General features: G+C 37.9%; 1 protein-coding gene and 1 long non-coding RNA gene across 3 annotated transcripts in view; both read right to left on the bottom strand.

The window, feature by feature from the left end:
* Window positions 1–5,164, bottom strand: part of LOC129261962 (tyrosine-protein kinase CSK-like) — a 35,381-nt gene extending 30,217 nt beyond the window's left edge. Inside the window, exon 1 of one of the 2 annotated variants that reach the window (XR_010293578.1) lies at window positions 4,795–5,138. The gene's annotated coding sequence lies outside the window, so the exon portion shown is untranslated. Of the gene's footprint in view, window positions 1–4,794 lie in introns of both variants that reach the window. The other variant, XM_064099579.1, reaches the window with a different exon arrangement.
* An 8,409-nt stretch (window positions 5,165–13,573) lies between these two features.
* On the bottom strand, window positions 13,574–20,196 carry LOC135154216 (uncharacterized). The gene is made up of 3 exons (XR_010293577.1): window positions 20,047–20,196; window positions 19,231–19,406; window positions 13,574–17,543 (listed from the first exon to the last, which is right to left on the bottom strand). It is a non-coding gene; the product is annotated as an uncharacterized LOC135154216 (long non-coding RNA).
* Between the last annotated feature and the right edge of the window lie 446 nt (window positions 20,197–20,642).

Below are 20,642 nucleotides of genomic sequence, written 5' to 3'. Positions count from 1 at the left end.
GCTAAATTCCGAGGTGTTGTACAACACAAATAGCGAATATTCTTATTCGTGCAATGGTGCGAGATTTTGCATGAATTCGGTGAAAGAAAGAGATGCTCTATTCAACTCGGCTAACGCCTCGTTGAATAGAGCATCTTTCTTTCACCTCATGCGAAATCTCGCACCATCGCACTCATGCCTATTAGCTATTTGTATACCGTAATGTACATGTGTACATGTATGTAAGTCATTATGGGTGGAGGGGCCCTAATTCTTTGGCGAAGACCAGTGGCGGTGGACTAGTAGTCTGCAGGCACAGACCCTGATTGGAACTTCGACCTTCAGACCCTTTACTCGAGTGAAGGGTTTGCCCAGCAGACTAGTGGACCAGTGTCCACCATTTACTCAGTGTCTATGAATAACAACCACTAACACTAAAAACCTATAATCAAAAAGGCTAGATGTTTATTTTGTTGACTCTAAATGACCTTTGACCTTGGTCACGTGACCTGAAACTCCTCAGGATGTTCAAGGATATTGATTGCTCTTGTGTCCACGTTTCATGAAATAGATCCATAACATTTCAAAGTTATGATGACAATTCCTCAAATTTCCCCAACATGGCCAAAGTTTGTTGACCTTAAGTGACCTTTGACCTTGGTCATGTGACCTGAAACTTGCACATGATATTCAAGGGTGGTATTCTGAATATTGTCTTAACTTTTCTTGTAACTTTTCTTGCAAGTCAGCAAGATTAAGGCTCGCTAAAATTCTCTTAAATTGGTAATCTGAAAATTGTCTTATCTCTGTAAAGACGTCCCCTATTTTATCCCTGACACGCCCAATATTTCATCATCAACCAATCATTAAGCTTGTTATATGCTTAGGTCAACCAATTGAAGCGTCTCTTCTGAAAAATAATGAAGCGCATTGTTGATAAGAGGCGTAATTTCCTTGCGCCCCGATGCTTATGCTTGTGCGCTGCTGTGCTAGAAATACACGTGGCTCTTTTCAAAGACATATTTTCTCTGAAAAGATTCATCGTCTCGAACACCAATTCTAATTGCTGAAAAGTATACAAATCCGTCGTTATAATGTCTTTGGAATGTCAGAGTCTCCTTTTGTAAAACATGATGTTCTTGCGTGATGCAGCAAGAAATAATTATTGCAGACGGAAAAATATCGCAGGCAACAATAAGTTACAATAGCCCCCTACCAATTGTAAATTTTCTTGTATTTTGCAAGGAAGTTAACAGAACGTAAAGTCAAAGTTAAGAGAATTTTCAGAATACCTTTTATCTCGATATGTTATCTTGTGCAAAGAGATATTTATACGCCGTTTTTAACTTAACGCATAATTCTACCTCTGACATCATACGCGCTCAGCGAAAGTTACAAGAAAGTTTACAAGAAAAGATACAAGAATTTTCGGAATACAGATTTTATTGTAACTCTAAAGATACAAGAATATTTCTCTTAAGACAATTTTCAGAATACGGCCCCAGGGATACATGGTTGCTCTTACAGAGTGTCAAAGTTTCATGAACTAGATCCATAAACTTTTAAATTTATGATGACAATTGCTCAAATAAACCAAACATGGCCAAAGTTTGTTGATCGTAAGTGACCTTTGACTTTAATTATATGACCTGAAACTCAGACAGGATCTTCAGTGATACACTATTTCCCTATATGTCTATATGAAGTATGTCTATATGAACTAGGTCCATATACTTTCTAAACTATGATGACATTTTAAAAACTAAACCTTGGTTAAAATTTCATTGTTGACGCCGCCGCCGTCGGAAAAGCAGCGCGTAGTCTCGCTGTGCTACATGTATGCAGGCGAGACAATAAAACAGAATTATAAAAAAAAAAATGACAGGCAAAGCAGGGGAGCAGGAATGAGGAGCAAGCATGGCCTAGGCCTAGTACAGACTACAGTCAGAGCCTATAGTAGTAGTAGAATGAGGCATCACACACTCTGTCTTGTGACTCTTGTTTTTCTGTTAATGCCAAAATCAATATATTGATTACTTAATACCGGTAATCATGGCATATGAATGTTGAGATTGTCTTGACATGAATTTTGCCGGGACCGGGAGGTGCAATATACTGGGTTAACACCCTTCTCTTTGACGAATAGTGTATTGGTTTTAACGTGCATAGATTGCGACTCTCGTATACACGGGACCAACATTTGCATCCTTTCCAATGGATGGAGTGTTTTCCAACTGCATTCACACCTGCACTGAATACACTGGCGAGGCACGCTTACACACAACGCTATATCATCATATTTTTTATTAGACGCGTTTCGGCATGAGCGGAATCGAACCCCTCACGTTGAGATCTACGATCCGAAACATGCGCTTTTACCGACCGAGCTACGCTGCCTACCACACACAATACATTATATCACATGACATCGGATTCTAAAGCCAAGGTAAGCCATCAAGATTTCCCGGCTTTATCATGAAATTAGTCACGTCTTTTCTCGTGTGTGTGCACTCGTTAAGTACAAAGTCAATGGGAGTTGAAAGAAGTCACCAGCGCTGACGAAATAAACGGCAGTGATAATGCTGATTTCCCTCAATAACCCTCAATTTATTTTTATCCTTTCAAGTTTCAGAACTAGACTGAGATCTACAAGTATGATGGGGTGTCCAAACTTCGTGCACTTTTCAAAAATATTCATCAGGCTTAAATTTTTTCACAAAATATTCATAATTTATACAAAACCAATTCAAGAAATAGTTACCACATTGACGGCAAGATCGTAAACTATAAAATCATGGACGAAAATGTAAAGTACGTCAAGGGGATTCGCTGGTATCGCGATCTCAAAATTCTATTCCGATCAGCGAATGCGCGCTGTGCTGGAAAAGCGTTCAGAAAAAGTGTGACCTAACTTCGCGGACCAAAGTTTTTGTGGACATTTAAACAAAAACTCAAGCTCAAAAAGTGAAATATTTATATCAGATTTTTTTTTTATTTTTTTATTATTACTTATTATTTGTACTGCGCTTTTCCCATTAGGCCCAAAGCGCTTACAATGAATTAATTAAATGTAATATTTTAAAAGCTACAAAGTACGAAAGAGATGAGTTTTTAATGACTTTTTGAAAATTGCTAATGTTGGAGACTGTCTAATTATTAGTGGCAGGTCGTTCCAGGATTTTGAAGCCGACACTGTAAAAGTTCTGTCACCAGCTAATGTACGAGTTAATGAATATGTGAGGCGAAGGTGATCACTGGCCGACCTAAGTGCTCTAGTTGGTGTATACAGATTCAAGCAGTTACTTAAATACTGTGGAGCCTGTTTATTCAGTGTTTTGTAGACAATCAAGAGTAATTTGAACGTAATTCTCTGTTTAAAAGGAAGCCAGTGAAGAGAATTAAAGAGTGGTTGGGAAGGATGATCTCGGGAAACCTGTAAAATTAATCGTGCTGCCCAATTTTGTAGTCGTTGAATACGAATTAATTGATTAGAGGGAATTGTAGAAAGGAGCCCATTGCAATAATCAATACGAGACAGAACCAATGAACGAACAGCATTGTGACAGGCAGACTGGTCAATGAACCTTCTGATTCTAGAAATGTTCCTTAAATAAAAAGTGACTGTGCTACAGATATGAGAGATATGGTACGACATTGACATGCGGGAATCAAATATGACACCAAGGTTTCTTATTTTTTCTGATGGTCTAAAGAGTGTACCATCAACATCAAGTTGAACATTTGGAAGATTGCGCAAGTTATAAGTAGAGGCCGCAACAAAAAATTCAGTTTTTTTGTCATTTAATTTTAGCTTATTCACTATCATCCACTGTCTTATATCTGATATACAATTCTGGAGTTTAACCAGTGCATTATTGAGAGCTCCAGGAGTCTTCGGATCAAAAGAAACGTATAGTTGTATGTCGTCAGCATAAAAATGATAATTGATACAGTGATTTCGGATGATGTCGCCAACTGGAAGAGTATATATTGAGTAGCCTATGGGTCCGACTATTGACCCCTGAGGGAGTCCAAATTCTAGAGTTATGGGATTTGACAATGTGCCGTCAATTGATGGCAAAATGCTATAGAATCGGTTAGTACCACATTTAACTCACATTTTTGATGATTTCTGCTTGCAAAATGGTGATATCGTGATGCTTGTTGAGAATATCAGATTTCTTCAAAACGGGCACTAACGGTGACAAATTTGCCGATCTTTTGCCAATATTTTCATGAATACTGAACTCATCCTAAAGAAACTTACACCAAAGGGTAATTTTAGGTCACTTTTCACGTTGATGATGTCAGATTTTAAGGATGTTGGCTAGTTTTTTAGATAATGACCGTCCGCGAAGTATGGACACGCGCGAAGTTTGGACTCACTGCCATACAATGTATACCTAGTCCTAGATCCAAGACCAAGGAACAGCCAACTGGTTTTGGCTTGGCTTTATTTTTTGGAAGACCACATCCACAACTCATTTTAAGATTGCAAAATTTGCAGCTTACTTTTAGTTTTAAGTCAAGATCGCTTCCAACATTACTTAGATCTACACGTTAAAATGGTTTCACTTAACTTGTTACCACCATGACCACTAGATTCTAAACTTGTTTAAGAGACTAAGACAGGAGATAGTTTAGTAAAATTTAGATAGGGTCTCAGTTTCTCTCACATTCAGTCACATACATATACGCAGTGCACAGTGCAGTGCTAGACGTGCAGACTTTAAAGTCTTGACTTTAGTTTTGCCAGTCCAAAATCAAGGCAACTAACATTTTTTAGTAACAACTTATCCTACATTAAAAACTTACCAGTAATTGCCTGCTAAATACATGGTTCTTCTACTCTAGTCTAGTGGAAGAGCATGTAAAGTCAAACTGGAAAACCTGGTTAATCAATGATGCCAAATTGTGAAGAAACAACTAATTTAAGTTCAGTTGATCGAAGCAGTAAAATTCTGCTGTCTTCCCAAATGTTGCTCTTTGCTACTAATATAGCTTCGATATTAATATTAACCTAAACTTCCGGTTTCACAAGCTCGCTAGCGTTAGCGCTAGCTTCGTACTCGTACATTCGCCGCGGTAGCTGAACACTAATCTTCGAGCTAGCAGAGCAGAGCGGCCTCTTACGTTTACTGATGGAGGAGTGGCACTATTTTCCCTTTTTCCTTTTTCATCCCCCTTCCATGCCCCTCTACTGACTTGCTGACTGGTATAGTCGTATGTTCCCGGGTAATCGAATTGAATTGAACCAGTGGCGTACGAAGGGGGTAGAACAATATAGTTCAACCCCCTCCCCTTAAATTTATTTTTGATAACCACCCCCACCCCCCCCCCCCCCAGAAAGTGTTGAAGACCCTTTTTTCATTTTTTTTTTTTCATTAATATTATTATTTTGCTTGTTAAATTTGTGTTTGGTACGAAACTACCTAACATTTAGGTTGGAGCCCTTTTTTTGTCAGATTTTGTTGGGGTACGAAACGGTTGACCTAAGATTTGTGGTGAAGACCTATTTTTTTTTGGGGGGGGTTAGGCCTATCAACACTTCTCTAAGCTTGAACCTCCCCCCCCCCCCTTCAATAATGCTGCATACGCCACTAAATAGAATAAAGTAGATCCTACGTAAATGAAAGACGAAGCATATGCTCAAACTTGGCCCACTTACCAGATTCAGAGTTAGTTTTATTACATTCTTCTCATCAGAATATTATCGGGGACCCGGGAGTCCGGGACCCCCATTCCCCCCCCCCCCTCTCTCTCTCTCTTCTTATCAATTTATTCCTGGAAGTCTAAAACATTTTGATTGTCAAACAGAGGTCAACGTCGGCCTATTATTAAACAAAAAGTATTAATTAAAGACTGACTCAGTTTTCGACTAAAAAAAGCCCACCCCCACCCCCGCCACCTCCCTAAAAAAAAATATAGGGGAAAGAAGGAGAGAGTTAAAAGGGGGAAATGGATAGAAATCTCAAGAGAGGTTAATGATTGAAAAAAAAACTTTCGCACTCACATTATTTAATCGTTGAAATATGTATCGTCCTATATGGCTAACTGCAAAACATCCTTAAAAGGTCCCTTTTCGACAAGGCCAGAACGCACTATAAAAAAACTACTACTAAAAACTTACGCATCTTGTTCAGGTTCACAAACACTTTGTTGCCCAGAATGTTCAATTTTCAGGACATAATATATGAAATTTCAAAATTGTTCAGCTTGCACTCACACTATTTAATTAATACTAATTAATGAAATCATTACACATTTATGTTGTTTATAAGAATAAAGCTAAAAAATGACTGTTAGGACATGGGCGTTTTGCCCCCCCCCCCCAAAAAAAAAAAAAAAAAAAAAAAATCACGACCACGAAAAACAAAAGAGGAAAGGAAAGGGATAAGGTTGAAATATGATATTATTTTCCAAATATTATGTTAAAATCTATCATGATCTTGGCGTTTTGTAATAAAAATGTCAAAATTTTTGCTCGCTTGCTTCGCTCGCAACTTCTTATTAATTTTACGCCATTGGCGAGCCCCTTCGAAATTGTGGGCTCATTATGCCACTGGGACAACCCCTTCAAAGAAACAAACAAAAACTTTGAGCGGCCGAGCGGGGATAATAAGGTGAAAAAAATTGCCGCCCCCCCCCTTGTTGGCGGAGGCTAGATCCGCCCCTGCCATAAAGTAGTATCCTTTTTCATGCAGGTCCGATTATCAAAACTTATCAGCTAGCTCTTCGCTCTCGCATGTTCATTGGTGAGATATATGTGAACTTATGAGTTAAAAAGACATGCCTAGAACTGTTTCACCGGAATGATTTAATATTCAATAACTTTGTTATTGTTATCCGATTTTGATCAAATCTTCATCATTTTGATTTGTGAATTTTACTCTATTTATTGAGATATAAATATTTACAGCCTGGACCATCAGTGGCGGATCCAGCCTCCGCCAATAGGGGGGGGGGCCGCAAAAAATTTTCACCCATATTTTCCCTGATCGGCCGCTCAAAGTTGATTTTTTTGTTTGTTTCTTTGAAGGGGTTGTCCCAGTGGCGTAATGAGCCAAAAAATTGAGGGGGCTCGATATGGGTTATCACGTAAAATTAATAAGAAGTTACGAGCGAGCGAAGCGAGCAAGCAAAAAATTTTGACATTTTTATTACAAAAATCCAAGTTCGTGATAGATTTTTACATTATATTTGGAAAATAATATTTTTCACCCTTATCCATTTCTTTTCTCTCTTTTTTTTTTCTTGATCGTGATTTTTTTTTTTTTTTTTTTTTGGGGGGGGGGGCAAAATGCCCGTGTCCTATCAGTAATTTCTTAGCTTTTATTCTTATAAACAACATAAATGTGTAATAATTTAGTAGGCCCTATTCAAATAGTGTGAGCGCGAAGTGCGAGCTTAACAATTTTGAAATTTCATGTATTTTGTGCTGAAAATTGAACATTGTGGGTAATGTTTGTGAACCTGAACAATTAAGATGCGTATGTAACTAGATAATTATTGCGAGCGCGAAGCGCGAGCAGAAATATTTATAATGTGTTCTGGCCTTGTCGGAAAGGGACCTGTTAAGGACGTTTTGCAGTTAGCCATTAACACGATACATATTTCAATGATTAAATAATGCGAGCGCGAAGCGCGAGCTGAATTTTTTTGTGACTTTCCGGCCTAAAAAAATAACGTTCTATAGCTATGCACTTTTTGTAATCATGAACGGTATAAATATAAAACCAAACAATTGATGCGAGCGCAAAGCGCGAGCAGAAAAATATGAGATTTCAAATCTAAAAACGGGACACTCTCTTCATGTTTTGTAAATCACTAGACAATTTGGGTATAATTTGGTATCTTCCTACATTAATAATGCGAGCGCAAAGCGTGAGCAGAAAATTATCGATATTTTGATTTGAAACTGAATATATAGACTCATAAAAATTGAAATAGAGAACAAGCTGCGTATCTGAACAGACATACGTGTGCTTGTTTCAGATTTTGACCTAGAATCTGGGCGTTTTAAATACCTTTTTTCATCATGAAAATCAATAAAACGAGCGCGAAGCGCGAGCTTAAAATATTTGATATTCCGATCTGAAAAAAGGTAAATTTAAGCTCTGTATTTCAAGCACAAATTGTAGGAAAATTGTGAGGTGTATATGACTCACAGTTAAAAAAGATCTAATATGTTTCGTTATTATTACTTTGAGTTTTGACATAGGACAGGTACATTCTAAGAACATTATGTCATCATATGAAAACGATGACTATCTTCCTATTTCTCTTCATAAGCGGGAGATGAAACTTGTCGATATTCCATTCCTAAAAAGGGTCAATTTGATTATTAAATTAATATCTTATTTATTAATCTAATAAGTTTAATGAGAGCGAGAATCTGTTAATTTATTACGGCCTGAAAATGTGACATTTAAAGCAATTTTGTAATCATGAATAAGATGCATAAGTAAATATATTTTCAACAATCAATGCAAGCGCAAATCGCGAGCTGAAATTTTTCATAAACTGTCATGAAATGGGGATTTTAGTTTGTTATAGAATTAAAATTGAGATATACATATCAAATCACCAATCAAAATGCGAGCGTGCAGCGCTATAGCTGTTACGTTTTGACAATTTGACCTGAATATAGGGATATTTGAGAACTTAATGGAATACAGGAAAAAAATAGGTACCCGATGACAAATCAAATTTTGCGATCGCGCAGCGCGAGCAGAAAATGTTAATTAATATTCCGAAGATAAAACGTAAATTGACAGAGCACTTTTTGAAAAGTAATTTGTAAATCAAACAAAATAATGAAAGTTCGATTTCCGGGCTGAAATATATATGTTTTATATATTGACTTCAAAATTTGATATTTAAGTTCCGTATTGAGAAAGATATATAAATCACCAAAAAGTAAATGTGAGTGCGAAGTGCGAGTGAAAATTTTATACTGAATAGTGACATATTAATGGTTAGTCGCGTGTATTTGAGTGTCCGAAAGTCCACACACACAGCTTCAACACAGGGAACAGTGGTTTTCATGAACGTAATATTGCAGATATCCGGGTATATCTTTAAATATAATAATCTCACACCAGATTGATAATAGTGTGAACATTTTATCCAATTCCATTAATTTAATGTAAATATTATTACAATTAATTCACTATTTACGTCTCGCTGTTCATTTGAAAGTGTCCATGTTCACAACTCTTGCTATGGCAAACGGTCTGAAATCACCGATATTTTCGAGACGCTGGCACCTTTGTTTTCCCAGTGGAATACCCCTAAGGGTAAAAAAGGTCGAGATTGATTGTCATATCAATGCTAAATAGATTTACCTACAGTTTGATGTATAATACTTTATGACTGGTATACTGGTTACATCTTATTTTCCCCCCAAACTTTGAGATCGAGCAGACATAACATGGCATATTTCTGTGTACAACGTCACGTGACTAACGTTTGATAGTTTCCGTTCCTAGACCCTTTTTATTTGAAACAATTAATACAGTCCAAACAAACTTAATTAACGCATTTAATGTTGAAAGTAACAATGCTCTTGTACTATGAAGCTTTGCTTATTGATATTTAATATATAGCTACGGTTTGAGGAAGCAAATATCGAGTCCGGAATTGATTTTGAATTGCAATAGGGTCTGCGTAGGTATACTATATACTAGCAGGCTAGCATCGTCTGCTACTTAAACCAAATGAGCGAACATGAAAATGCATGAACATTATGTGATGAAATGTTTTTAAAATTATTTTCCAAGTCTTCCCCTCATCTTATTTTATTCACTCGTCTTCCTCCTCTTATGTTTCCCCTTCTTTTTTCTCCTCTCTCTTCCCTTCTTTTTTTTTTTTTCTTTTTTTTTTGCTCCGCCAATAGGGGGGGGGGGGGGGGAGGCCGGCCCCCTCGGCCCCCCTGGATCCGCCTATATGACCATCACTTTAAACACATAGAGACATTAAACATACAGGGAAAGGGGGGGTGGTTCAGGAAAAGAGTGTGAAAATTAATTATGAGATTATTTGTCATATGTGAATTATGAATGAACTTTCGAGTTTTGGTTTTAAATGCAGTAACATTAGCATTTGGTGGAAATTATATTGGGAGGGAGTGAATTCGATATATCCGCGAGGAACTGACTGATTGACTACTCCGGGATAAAGGAATTTAGAGTGGGAACGAGTATGGTATTTACCCAGGTAACAATACAGCGTTGGACCAACGTTGGATCAACGTTGGGAAATTTTTTCCCAACGTTGCCTCAACGTTGGCAGGCCAACGTTGCATCATCGATAGAAGTGCACGCGCATACATCGTCAGACCAACAACATTTCCAACGTTAGTTCAACGTTGTCCAGCAACAATGTTTCAACGTTGTCTGGCAACGTTGATCCAATGTTGGCTAAATAGTCAAATACAACATTGCTACAACGTTGGTAAGCAACGTTGTATCATCGATAGAAGTGCACGTCCATACATCGTCAGACCAACAACATTTCCAACGTCAGTTCAACGTTGTCCACCATCAATGCTCCAACGTTGGTATAATGTCGGCTGAGTCATCAATAACAGCGTTGCTGCAACGTTGATGGGCAACGTTGAAGCAGCGATGGACGTGCACTTGCATACATCGTCAGTCCAACTATGTTTACAACGTTGGTTCAACGCTGTCCAGCAACAATGCTCCAACGTTGTCTGGCAACATTGCTCCAACATTGTTACAACGTTGTCACAACGTTGCTCCAACATTACTCCAACGTTATTCCAACGTATGGCAGTAATTAACAAAACATTAATTGGTTTCAAGGTGAAGTCCACCATTACAACTCTACACTCAAATCTTTATCATCATATGTCTTATCCTATCCTAAAATCCTACATCCTAATCCTATATCCTATTCCTATCATCCTACACCTATCCACTGTATCCTGTCATTGACTCCTATATATAGAGCAACTTTGCTATACTTGGCAGAATACAGTTAATATCATTTTCCACACTTAACCTTGAATATTTCACTTAGAATAATATGTTTTGATTATATATGATATGGTAATGGAGCCACATACTTTTCTGAAACTTTTCATGGTGGAAATATTGAATAAACATAAATACTCTAATTATTATAGGTAGCAATATTACCTAAAATTTTGGTCATTTACTGATGTAATGAATATTCATGAGTGCATAATCATTGTCCAGATGAGGCAGGTATGGCAGCGTTGGTCCAATGTTGGTCCAACGTTGGGTGACGTTGATCCAACGTTGGTATAATGTTGGTCCAATGTTGATGGAAAGTTGATTCAACTTTAGTCCGATGTTAGTCCAACGTTGGCGTAAACGTTGATTCAATGTTTGTCTAATATCGGTTAAATGTTGTTGTAACGTTGATTCTTTGTTGGTCTAATTCTAAACAAATCCAACGATGCGCCATCTCCATCAAACAGTTTTCAACACTGTGCCATCATCATCTGTAATCTGTTCATGATTCTATCAAAAAACATTACAACTATTATTACAGCTATTCATTTCTTTTCATTCTTTCTGTTACAAGTCTCTTCACATAATTAAGAGAAATCAAGATAATTACGTGTGATATTTATTGAGGCCTTTGTAGCATTCAAACTTTTTTGACATCCTCTTTTTCTCAAACAAGACTAATACCAAAAAAACATATGCATATGTAATAAAAATTAAGATGTATTACATTTTCTTGCGAGTTGCAATCTCTGTTTCTGTCTACAATTGTTTAATGACTCGGTATGCAATGCCAATTGCAACGTCAGTAATCATCACAAAAACTCACATGTGTAATTGCAGTCTCTCAGTATTTACAAAATCAAAAAAGGAGGTCGCGTAACTTGGCCTCACTCAGAGTAACGTAGCTACTGCCTACTGTAACTAAAGAGTGCCTCTTTTTGATTAAGATAGAAGTCAACTGATATCTCAATATGCATGGCCATGGCCTAGTCTCGCTCGTGCCATAACTATTAAATGATATTTCAGCGTCAAGTGTAGCATGCCTCACATAGCAACTACAGGTTTGACTGCAGTTGGAAAACACTCGGTCCAGGCTAGGCCAGGCAGGACCGACCAAGTCAATTCAAGGCAGCGTATAATAAATAAGGCAGGAATGCCAGGTAGCAAGTCATTTGGGTGATTTCAAGTACGGTGTACGGTGTTGAGAGTGTGAAAGGGCTGCTGAACTGAGCTCCAACACCAAGCGTAATATTATTTTTCATTGAAATGTATTAAATCTCTAATGATTTGCTCTCATCTTAAATGTAAAAGATAATTTTACGGAGATGGTTCGTCGTGTTCGCCCCCTGTTCGTAATTAAGCTACAGTTCATCAACACCAACACTGAACTTTAAATCACGATTCTCCCAATCCCTGGGGTACGTCGGTGTTGCTGAATGGGGAAATTGCTTGTAGATCATCAACACCATGCAGCCACAGTGCAGTGTTGGGTTCAGCAGATGACAATCAACACCAGCCTTCAACACAAACTGCCGGAAATACACCATATTTTCCGAGGTCAATCTTAACACCAGCCTGATTCAAGTACGGTGTTGTCACAACACCAACACTAACCCAGGGAGCTCCGGCCCGCTCAGCGGGCCGGAGCCCAGGGGCTTACCGTGTAATTCACCATACCCACGGTAGTAGCGTGAAGTATGGTCTAAATAATTATCCGAATAAATAGTTAAAACAGAAATTAAGCACTTACCACGATTATATGGATGAAGGTCTAACGATTGGCAGCTTCCTGACATCGAGGCACAGACTGGAACCTCAAAAAACGAAAAAGTTATGTCGCGGTAGCTCTCCTTCTTTCAGAATTCATAGCAAAATGGCCGTTCGAGACCGGTACCGAGGGTGTAGGGCGCATGCGCGAATTTGACAAAGTCTATATCATAGAGATGTATACTAATGCACTAGTGCTATTAGTCTCGGTCTCAATCGGCCATTTTGTTTTGAATTCTGAAAGAGGAGAGCTACCGCGACAGAACTTTTCGTTTTTTTAGGTTCCAGTCTGTGCCTCGATGTCAGGAAGCTGCCACTCGTTAGACCTTCATCCATATAATCGTGGTAAGTGCTTAATTTCTGTTTTAACTATTTATTCGGATAATTATTTAGACCATACTTCACGCTACTACCGTGGGTATGGTGAATTACACTCACACGTATTGCCAGGTTAGTATTAGTATACTAACCTCGCACCACGAACCGCGTTTGGCAGTGGATTTCTTACTAGTGGGTCGCACGTGCTGGGATCTCACTTCTTGGGTCCACAACACACGACTTCTATGGCTTGATTTTTCTGTGCGCGGCGGCATGTAATGAACCCTTGGGTGCCTGGGTTACACCAACACCAGATTTCAACACTGTACTTGAATTTTGAAAATCATCCAATGACCGTTGCCTTGCCATTGGTATCGCATACTCGTTCCCACTCACACGTATTGCGAGGTTAGTATTAGTCACTCACACAAGCTAATTACGAGGTTAGTTAGTATGTTATACTGTGCAGTGACTGTGTGTTAAGTACTACTTTACTACTACTTACGGTACACGAATATACTATTGTCGGACTGTACGCACACAGAAGCTGACTCCGTGATCTTTCGGAGGGGATCAATGGTTGCAGTTACCGATTATCTGCAAGTGCAAAGAAAATTCAACTGTAGATTGTAGGTCCTAAATATACAGCTTATTATAAGTACTGTTCCAGATCACTAGATATTCTGGAATTTACTTATCTATATCCACTATCCAGTCCAAATTCTGCCAGATTCTTCAAGTTCAAAATTGAAGGAAGCAGACTACACAGACATGACAGAAGGAGTCCGACGTCGCGACTAATTCTGCGCATCAGAATAGTATGGTATTTTTAAATAGGCACATTTGATGCTTGTATTTCCTTCTTCAATTTCTTCTAGTTATGTGACGGTAGGCCTATGACATATCTCGTACTTACTGTGAAAGGCCTTGCCAGCTGCAAAGGATCGACGAGGGCGTTTCTGGAAATTCTGGTCTTGAACTACATTTTTTTTCTTGTTTTTCTTCTTTATTTTCTATATTAATCGACACATTTGCATCCCCAGGTGCATGCAGCCTCTCTATTCTACCCCATCTTTATTTTTTGTTTTCCCCTTAGACTTAGTTTTAGTTCCTCTTTCCCTTCCCATTATTTTCCTTCTCTCTCGATTTATTTTCCCCTTATTGCTGGGGGATACCAAGGGTGACATGGATAGACAAGCAAACTTACTTGATCGACCCCCCCCCCCCTGATAGCAGAAACTGGTAAAAATGACGTCATAATTACGTCAGTTTAACGACGAGTGTCACGTCATTTTGACGTCGTAACAGGACGTCTTATTGACGGGATCTTGCACCCGCGAATAACGTCATTATGACGTCGTATATTGACGTCATTATGACGTCTCCAAGATTGACTACGACGTCTTAATGACGTCTTTGCAACGTTTTTACAACGTTTTCCTGACCAGTATCAAGGGTCAGCTTGACGTCGTGTATTGACGTGATTATGACGTCTTCGAGAGTCGACTACGACGTCGTAATGACGTCCGTGTAACCTATTCCTGACCGGTTTTAGACGTCATATTGATGTAATCATGACGTCTTCAAAAGTCAACTACGACGTCTTAATGACAACTTTGTAACCTATTCCTGACCAGTTTCAGACGTCATATTGCTGTAATTATGACGTCTTTATAAGTCGACTACGACGTCTGAATGACGACTTTGTAACATATTGCAGACTAGTAATAGACGTCATATTGACGTCGCATATTGAAATGAATATGACGTCTTTTGGAGTCAACTACGATATTTTAACGTATTCTGACGTGATGACATAAACATTTAAATTAAATTCTACATGTAATGTACACACACCACTTCAAAGACCTTGTCATGGAGGATTATCTATTGTTGGTGAATACTGAGGTGGTCTGACAATGTCCAGCATTCCCAGTAACAATATAATGATCCTCCATTCCAGGGCCTTGCATAACTTGACTCAGTCTCAAGAACATGACCCCCCCCCCCCCCCAGAAAAAGAATATATACAAAAATGGAAAACAAAATCAAATACGTGTACGCATTTCAATTACATGTAGGAAATCATGACAAATATTCTATTAATAAATAAAAGTTGCATAACATGATATTACCAGCAAAAAAAGGAAAAGAAATAGATTAAAAAAAAAAACACTTTTCTATGAAAATGCAGTATTAAGAGTCAAAGGAATGAAATAATTACAATGTTTGTTATACCAATACATAATACATTAATACATAACAGAGGCATTATGAATAATAATGATCTCCAAGAATATAGCTTTTTTGTTGAAATTGTAATTAAATATACCTTAAACATTAGAGATCTATGTAATGTAGGTAAAAATATAATGTATGTAAAAAAAAATACCTGAGTTGCATTGATTTCAGGATTTATGGAAGCTTGCATTTGGGTTTAAGAATCATACATGTACATTAATTCTTATGAAAAGTTTGTGATTGTTTTCATTATCACTTAGGGGTAAATGACAGTAGTTGCAGCAAATAATTATTTCTTGAGAAAGTCTTTTAAATTAAGGTTAATTGTCAAAATATTGTACATGATCTAGATCTGTTACATTAATGTAAACTTGTATCTTTGTAAAATCATGAATTTTGAACTTAAAGAGAAATGCCAGTAGTTGCAGTAAACACTGATTTCATGAGAAAGTCTGTAAAACCAGGCTTAATTGTCAGTATATCATCGAGGATCTAGATCTGGTACAGTTACATAAACTGAACTTTGTGAAATCTTGAAATCTACGCTAAGAAGGTTCAAACTGAAGATCACCAACACAGATAGGCACACGTGGGACAGTGTATTATTATTTCTGGAATAAAGACCCGACGGAAGTGACTGAATCCGCGCTTATTTTGCTTATTTCTCAGCAATTACACAATTTCTTCCAGAATCCTTTGGCACACATTTTTTATTCATACAGACACTTGGGTGGTCATTATATTAGATTCTGTAAAAAGTCATTTTGAGATCGTTACCAGAACTGGAATTTATCTTTAAAATCAATAATTCTGATGATCACTAACACAGAAAAACATATGTGAGACAGGACAGTGTAATATAATTGATCGAAAAATACCTGACATTTGATAGATTTACATGCTTATTTTGCTCATTTCTCAGCAATTACGCATTTTCTTCTCGAGCTATATTTGGATTCTGTTCGAACTCATTTTAAGATTGTTACTACAACTTGTAATTTATCTTTAAAGGGGTACTTGTATATCCGGGCTCAGCATAATTATATCTATGACAAATAAAGTAATATTTACCATGCAAAATAGTGAAAATTTTATCAAAATCAGATAAGAAATAATTACAAAAATATTGGTAATTAACACATGCAAGTAGATAAGTTTATGATATCATGCCCACATTTTTATTGTTCTGTTACCAGATGAAATAGTAATTATTTCATGTGTGTAATAAGTATGTCTTCCAATCCCATGTAGCAAAAGAACTTCCAGCAATAATCAATACAGGTAAGTCACATCAATGCAGTTTACAATCCAATTTAAATACACAATTTTATATACAAAATAATAAGTTGGGGATACATGTACGTGTACGTCTGTATGACATCATCAGCAGGCTACTTGCATATGCTTAGAGGTCTTTCACCAAAATAATGCAGAGCTTAGAATGTCATACATTACTTTATTATCCCTTGTCCTATTTTGATGAATTTTTCAGTTTTGTTAAAAAGTAATCAAAGGCCATATCCATGGTTACAAAGATACAAAGCACTTTGAGATGCCATCCTAGTCAGCACATGAGATTTAAAAAAATTCAAATTACCAGGCAGTGACAGTATTGTTCCAAGTCCAGAGCAAAGATGATCAGGAATGTGGTAGGTCTTCTCAAATGATATTGATCCAAGGTTGTTAAAAATTGGAGGAGAGGATGGAGCTAATTCCATGGCCTTGGAGCAGTAGTGGAGAAAGTTTCATCACCAGTAGCTAATTTGTAGGTGCATGGTAGACTAAGGATCACAAAAATAAAAAGGCAAGTGCGCCTAGAACGAAAATGACGCACAAGGCATTCCTTTTAATACATGTAATCTGGATCCCTGTCATTGACTTTGAAAATCAGTAGACGGACACTGATGTTCATGTACATCCTTTCCTTGACTTGCAGCCAGCGAAGTGGGTGTATGGCAAATGGCACAATAGGTGCAGCATTCTGTACTATCTGCAGTCGGTCCAGATCGCCCTAATTCAAGCACGAAGAGCTACAATAATCCAGTTTAGATTGCGCTAAACCACAGACTGCTGTGTGGCAAGTAGGGGTATAAAAGGCACTTCCCATTGGCCGTTATTCTTCCAATATGTTCGATGTTATACTGGTAGGGAGCATGTTCCAATGGCGCTATGAAAGGTGTTACGAAACCAGATGACTGGGTGCAGATTCAGGACACCTTCCATTTCAACTTACATCATCTGCAAAAATAACAGAAGAGAAACATAAAAACCTTTCCTACATTAACTACTTAATATTCATTAGAAACTAAATGGTTTCAATATCAATTTGGAAACTTTTTAAAAAATGATTAAAAAACAATGTGGGATGTGTTACATATTTTATACAGTACTTCAAATATTAACATGTAAAGTCAAGTCGGGGGAGGGGGTGGGGGGCTTGATGCCCTCAAGATCTGCACCTCCAAACCATCTCTGTATAGGGAAGGACATTTTAGAGTAAATTTGTTTGAAAAAAACATATTTTTTTTTTATAATTAATCATGATTTTAATTCATGCTTTTTTATTTGTTTTAAATGGTAATAGGATAATTCCATCAGTTTGAATAAGAAATTACAAGGTGCCAATTTCACATAACCAAGATCAATTCTGGGGGGTGTTTCACAAAGATTTAAGTATGACTTAAGTCGCACTTAAATGCCGACGTGTACATGATACATGTATGCAACGCGCGATCTTATTGATAGATACGCATTAGTGCGCGTCCGCATGAGACGATCTGACCAATGTGGTCAAGCCTTTCATACTGTACGCAACCCGGTATTTAAGTGCGACTCTAAGTCATACTTGAATCTTTGTGAAACACCCCCCTGATGTAATCACAAATGCACATGTTAAAGACTTGGGAGGGGGGGGGGTGATTCAGCCCCCCCTCGACATATTTCATGATAAATCCGCTGCTCAAATTTTTTTGACCGCGTCGCTTGCTGACTTTTTACTTTAAACTCTCGTGCAACTTTTGAGACCAAAATTGTGACCCCCGGGTAAGTGTTTCCGAAATTACACAACATTTTGTAAGTGCATGCAGACCCAAAATTACTCAAAAACGTGAATTTGTGTACAAATTCAATGCAAATAGTGTTTTAAGCCAAAATTCATAAATGTATCATCATTTTTCCTTTCGCTGCTTAAAAGTTAAAATCAATAAATTTTATCTTGTTTATGGTCAAAATAAAGTCCTCGACAATTTCCATTGAAAAAACACTAAAAAACAAAAAGTCGAAAAACAAAGAAAAGAATACATGAAATTTTTGAAAAATAAATTTTATCAGATGCCTATCTAGAGTATGTGAAACAAATATTAGCATTTTAGGGGCATTATTTCATTAATTAGAGCCAACTTTTGATTTTACGCATAAATTAGCATAATTAATGAACAGTGAGATTTTTCGCAGAATTTGATATTATAGTTTTGTAGATAATGCCATGGTTAACACGCATGCCAATTTTCGTTGCGATCACACGATCGACAGCCGAGATCATAAGGGGGGCTGAATCAGCCCCCCCCCCCCAGTCTTCTTAGGCGTCGAAATAGCCCAGTCTATTTAGGGTTAAGCCTTTTTTATATTTAAAATACAAAGGCTTACAAAAGGTGTCCCAAGATTGCGCACATCCGAATCTGCGCGATTCTGATAATAGAAGATGCGCAACGACTCAAAACAAAAAATAAACTTTACACCCTGGGGAGCGTTTCATGAAAGGACTTGTCGGACGTTTTATCCGACAAGTCCCATTTTATCCGACAGTTACCATAGTAACAGTACCTCTCAGCCAATCAACATCAGAGAAAGATGTCAGATCTGACAACTTGTCGGATGAAAATGTTGATGAAACACTGCCCTGAAATAGCCTACTGTACTTACTTACCTACTGCCTGATGCCGCCTGGCACGTAGGGCAACAACGAAGGACCTCCACTCCTGGCGGTCGGCGGTTCTGGGCCTTCTTCTGGAAACTCCCCCGGGCTAGGTCATATTCACCGACTTCATCTCCTCCTCAAGTGTGATGCCAGGACAGGTAGTTTTGGTTCTCCCTCTCTTTCTCCTAAAATGTCATAAACAGATCTATTCATAAAAAATCTGACTCAAAATGGTGGGAAAATAATGAATTTAGATTTTAGGGCATTGGCAAGCCAAGAGTTCCATATGCACCCCCACTGAAACTGAAAATAACAAGAGTGTCGCAAAGGCGAGCACATAGTACGCCCGTCTGTAACGCGGAAAATGGAGCTATTGGTCAAGCAAGAAAAGTGGAAGATGGCGACTACACCTTAATAAGTTTGACCTTGTTTTTCTTCAATCTGAAAATGACCATGACTGGCTGAGATTTTTTCCAAGAAAATCAATTATTTCTCTCATTTTTATGAGACTTTTTGCACACTTACTCATAAGAATACAAGGAACATCATAAATTGAAAGATTTTGTAAAATAAAAGGAAATTCACGTTCAATCTTAACTCAAATCGTTAGGTGTGCAGACTTGGGGTTGGCGATCACCAGCCGGCCGCCAGTGCAGTGGTCCACAGCAGCGAGCGGGCGCTCGGGCCGGGGCGAGTGCCCGGCCGGTACTGTGATGGGATTGCCAGTGTCATGTCATTTTCAGTGACGAAGCTAGCTGCAAGCGCAAGCCGCGGCATTTAACAAAATACGAAAAGAAAATAATAGAAAATGGTTATCTAACTTACTGTTTAGCCTACTGCAAATGTCTTCGAGGTCGTTGTCCATATCTGACCCGTATTCTTTAAAAGAATTATTAACGAATAACGGCCTTCTTCGTCGCACTTCTCGTTCGAGCTAGCTCAATAAACTGCAACGCAACGGAATTATTTTCAAATGTTGGCGGTAAGTGCGCATGCACAAGCCTGTCGCCGCGCCGCGCCGCCCCCCCTCCCCGGCGAATTTTTATAGGGGGTGAGCTGAGCTGAGCTGAGGGGGGTCTAACACCGAGTAAGAAAAAGGTTTAAAAATAGATACAAACTTCTTCGGCATAAAAAGCTTCTTCTTCTTCTTGTTTGGTTATGGGGGTTATGGTTAGCAACCAGTCATAATGATATATTTTTGCCACTGCTTTTGGAGCTTTTTTTTTTAAAGATTATTTTTTTTGCATGTACGGTACTATTTTACTTTATTTTCTTTTTCTTTTTCTAAATAGAAAAGAGCCTTGCTAACATGGCAAGGTTGAAAAAATAGCAAATAGCAAATAATATGCGCTTTGAAAATAAAATTGTAAATTTCTTGTTGATTGGCAAATAATTGATGTCATATATAATCACGTCATAAT

The sequence above is a fragment of the Lytechinus pictus genome, chromosome 5, assembly GCF_037042905.1.
Source record: "Lytechinus pictus isolate F3 Inbred chromosome 5, Lp3.0, whole genome shotgun sequence".
NCBI lineage: Eukaryota > Metazoa > Echinodermata > Echinoidea > Temnopleuroida > Toxopneustidae > Lytechinus > Lytechinus pictus.
The sequence above is the reverse complement of the archived record's forward strand: the minus strand, read 5'-3'. Positions and strand labels throughout refer to the sequence as shown.